At 70.5% G+C, this 3,827-nt stretch overlaps 1 non-coding gene across 1 annotated transcript; it reads left to right on the top strand.

Annotated features, from left to right (window-relative positions):
- The first annotated feature begins 959 nt into the window (after positions 1–959).
- Positions 960–1,112, top strand: LOC111532623. Its single transcript, XR_002728593.2, has one exon. It is a non-coding gene; the product is annotated as a 5.8S ribosomal RNA (ribosomal RNA).
- Positions 1,113–3,827: the final 2,715 nt, after the last annotated feature.

Below are 3,827 nucleotides of genomic sequence, written 5' to 3' on the forward strand. Positions count from 1 at the left end.
CCAGACCGTGTCTGTCACCCCTGCGGCGCGTGTGCGGGCGGGGCCCGTGTGCCGTTCGTTGACTGGCCTGGCCCCGCCGGCCGCGGGAGCCGGAGAACTCGGGAGGGGGCGAGAGAGCCGCGGGGACCGGGACCCGTGCGTACGAGCGCGTGCGCGTGCGTGTCGTGGGGCCCGGGGGGGGCGGCGGCCTCGATGTTGTGTGTCGGCGGGCCCGGGGGGAGGGCGGTTCTCGGCGTGACGGTGGGGGTCTCGGTGCCCTCCCGGCCGCCGGGGCCCGTCGTCCTTCCCGTCCCGCTGGCTCCCGTTGGGGCCGGCCGGGTTCCCGCCGCCCCCGCCGCGCCGCGCCGCGCCAGGCCGTAGGGCCCGGCCCGCTGGCTCTCCGCCGGCCTTCCCGCTAGGGCGTCTCGAGAGTCGTGGGGCCGGACGCTGGTCCGGTCCCCCCCTCCTCGTCCGCCCCCTCGCCGTCCAGGTACCTAGCGCGTTCCGGCGCGGAGGTTTAAAGACCCCTTGGGGGTGTGTGTCGCCCATCCGCCCGTGGGTCGGGGGCGGTAGGTGCCCCGTCGTGGGGAGGAGGTCCCGTCGGGAGGGTCCCGGACCCTCCCCTCGGCTCTTGCCCCGCACGGGCTGCTCCGCCCCCCGGCCGGGGCTGTGCGCCGCAGGCGCGTCGCCGCCGCGGCGGCCGTCGTCGGGCCGTCGCGCGCCTGCCGCGCGTGTCGCGGCGTGTGCCCCGCGCCGTGTGGGCGGGAACCCTCGGGCGCCTGTGGGGCGTCCGTGCGGGCTCGCCTCGTCGTGGGCGGCGCGCGTGTCTCCCTGTGGTAGTGAAACCTTTCGACCCCTCTCCCGGAGTCTGGTTGCGTTCCTTGTCTCGCTGGCCGGCCAGAGGCAACCCCCTCTGGGGGCGTGCCACGCCAGGAGGGCCTCCCGGTGTCGGGAGCGCCCTCGCCACACTCACCTCGTACGACTCTTGGCGGTGGATCACTCGGCTCGTGCGTCGATGAAGAACGCAGCTAGCTGCGAGAATTAATGTGAATTGCAGGACACATTGATCATCGATACTTCGAACGCACTTGCGGCCCCGGGTTCCTCCCGGGGCTACGCCTGTCTGAGCGTCGCTTGCCGATCAATCGCCCCCGGGGGTGCCTCAGGGCTCCTCGGGGTGCGCGGCTGGGGGTTGCCTCGCAGGGCCCACCGGGGCCCTCCGTCCCCCCAAGCGCAGACCCGGCGACGTCCGCCCTCCACTTCCGCCGCGGCCCGCGCCTTCCCCCTGCCCCCGCGGTCCCTGCGTGGTCACGCGTTGGGTGGTGGGGGGGAGGGGGGCCCGGCCAGGGGACAGGGAACTGCGGCGCCGCCGCCCGCGAAGAGGGAGAAGGGGAGAGAGGGCCGGCTCGGGCCGAGTTCCCGTGGCCGCTGCTGCCGCCGCGGCCCGGGTTCCTCCCTCGGGGGTGCTCCCGCGCGCCGCACGCGGCTTGGGGTGCGGGGTTCGTTGGCCCGGGCCGGTTGGAACGTCCCGTGCCGCCGTCGTCGCGCGCCGTCGGCGGTGGGGAAAGCGAGGTCGGAGGGGGTGTTGTGCGGGGAAAAGAGGTCGGGGGCGGGGGGAGCGTGTCCCGGTTGCCGCGGTTCGCCGTCCGCCCCTGGTGGCGGCCCGGCGTCCGGCTGACCGCCGCTTCCGCTCTCCCGTCCTCCCCGCCGCCGCGCCGTCACCGTCCCGTCCTCCTCGCCCGCCCGGCTCGCCTCGCGCGTCAGGGTCCGGAAGCCCGACCCGCGGCCCTCCCCCGGCCACGCTCGCGGCCGCATTCCCGGGGTTTGCGTGCCCCCGGCGGTGACCCGCGGGACGGCGCGGTGTCGTCTGCCGTCGCGCGCCCGCCTCCGGTGCGCGGCCGCGCGGTGCTGGGCCGGGGCCCCGTCCCGAGCTCCCGCGTCGGGGCGGGGCGGGCACGGCCGCCGCCGGCCGCCGCGTCCTCGGGCTCGTCCCCGCGCCTCCAAGGGGCGGGTGACGGGTCGGGGGGCGTGGGTGGTGGCCGCGGCGCACGGCGTCCGTCCCGCTCCTGGTGCGTGCCCCTCCCTCCCATCGTCCCCGGCTCCGCGGTCGGGGCGGCGGGGGGTCGCCATCGGCCGCGGCTCTCTCCCTCTGTCTGGCCCCTGTGCGCCTCCCGCCCTCCGAGACGCGACCTCAGATCAGACGTGGTGACCCTCTGAATTTAAGCATATTAGCGGAGGTAAAGAAACTAACCAGGATTCCCTCAGTAACGCGAGTGAACAGGGAAGAGCCCAGCGCCGAATCCCCGGCCCGCGGTGGGGCGCGGGAAATGTGGCGTACGGAAGACCCACTCCCCGGCGCCGCTCGTGGGGGGCCCAAGTCCTTCTGATCGAGGCCCAGCCCGTGGACGGTGTGAGGCCGGTAGCGGCCCCCGGCGCGCCGGGCCCGGGTCTTCCCGGAGTCGGGTTGCTTGGGAATGCAGCCCAAAGCGGGTGGTAAACTCCATCTAAGGCTAAATACCGGCACGAGACCGATAGTCAACAAGTACCGTAAGGGAAAGTTGAAAAGAACTTTGAAGAGAGAGTTCAAGAGGGCGTGAAACCGTTAAGAGGTAAACGGGTGGGGTCCGCGCAGTCCGCCCGGAGGATTCAACCCGGCGGCGGGTCCGGCCGTGTCGGCGGCCCGGCGGATCTTTCCCGCCCCCCGTTCCTCCCGACCCCTCCACCCGCCCTCCCTCCCCCGCCGCCCCTCCTCCTCCTCCCCGGAGGGGGCGGGCTCCGGCGGGTGCGGGGGTGGGCGGGCGGGGCCGGGGGTGGGGTCGGCGGGGGACCGTCCCCCGACCGGCGACCGGCCGCCGCCGGGCGCATTTCCACCGCGGCGGTGCGCCGCGACCGGCTCCGGGACGGCTGGGAAGGCCCGGTGGGGAAGGTGGCTCGGGGGGCCCCGTCCCGCCCCGTCTTCCCCCCGCCCGCGTCCTCCCCCGGAAGGGCGCGGGTCGGGGCGGCGGCCGCGGTGGCGGCGGGACCACCCCCCGAGTGTTACAGCCCCCCGGCAGCAGCACTCGCCGAATCCCGGGGCCGAGGGAGCGAGACCCGTCGCCGCGCTCATTCTTTCTGAATAATGTCTTTTTACTGATTGAATATTACATTTTCCAAAACTACCTATGGCTCACCCTGTCCCAATATTGTACCTATAAAGACCCCGCACACAGTCAGTAGAGGGGAGAGACCACTTGACTTTGGAGAGAAGATGGCTAGACTTTGGAGAAGAACAGACAGCCTGACTTTAGAGAGAAGACAGCTGGGCTTTTGGGAAGAAGAGACCGCTTGACTTCAGGGAAGGTGGCTGGAATTCAGGCAGAACTATCTGCCCTTCCCATACCCTCTCCAACTCCCATATCCTCTGAGAACCATTCCCACCGCTCAATAAAATTTTCTGCCTTCACCATCCTTCGAGTGCCCATGCAACCTCATTCTTCTTGGATGCCAGAGAAGAGCTTGGGGTCCACCAAGTGTGGATACCCAAAGAGGCTGTCACACCAGCCCTCTGCCCTCACTGGTGGAGGGCAGTTGCCACACGGGATGAGGCAAGAGGACAACTGAGCTATTAACACACAGCCATCCACAAATGGTCTGACTAAAGGAGAGCTGTAACACCCCCTCTGGGGTTTTGGTGTCACAGACTCCCCTACTTGGGCGCTGCCTCAGGTCCGGTACAGAGCTTGCATGGCTGAGCACAGTGGGCCGTGTAAATGTTTGTCCCTGTCACAAATCTGATGAAGGGGCCAAGAAAAATCTTGCATAAATTTTAAATAAGCTGGGTATGGTGGCTCACACACTTTGGGAGGCCA

This window comes from Piliocolobus tephrosceles, unplaced genomic scaffold, assembly GCF_002776525.5.
Source record: "Piliocolobus tephrosceles isolate RC106 unplaced genomic scaffold, ASM277652v3 unscaffolded_30587, whole genome shotgun sequence".
Taxonomy (NCBI): domain Eukaryota; kingdom Metazoa; phylum Chordata; class Mammalia; order Primates; family Cercopithecidae; genus Piliocolobus; species Piliocolobus tephrosceles.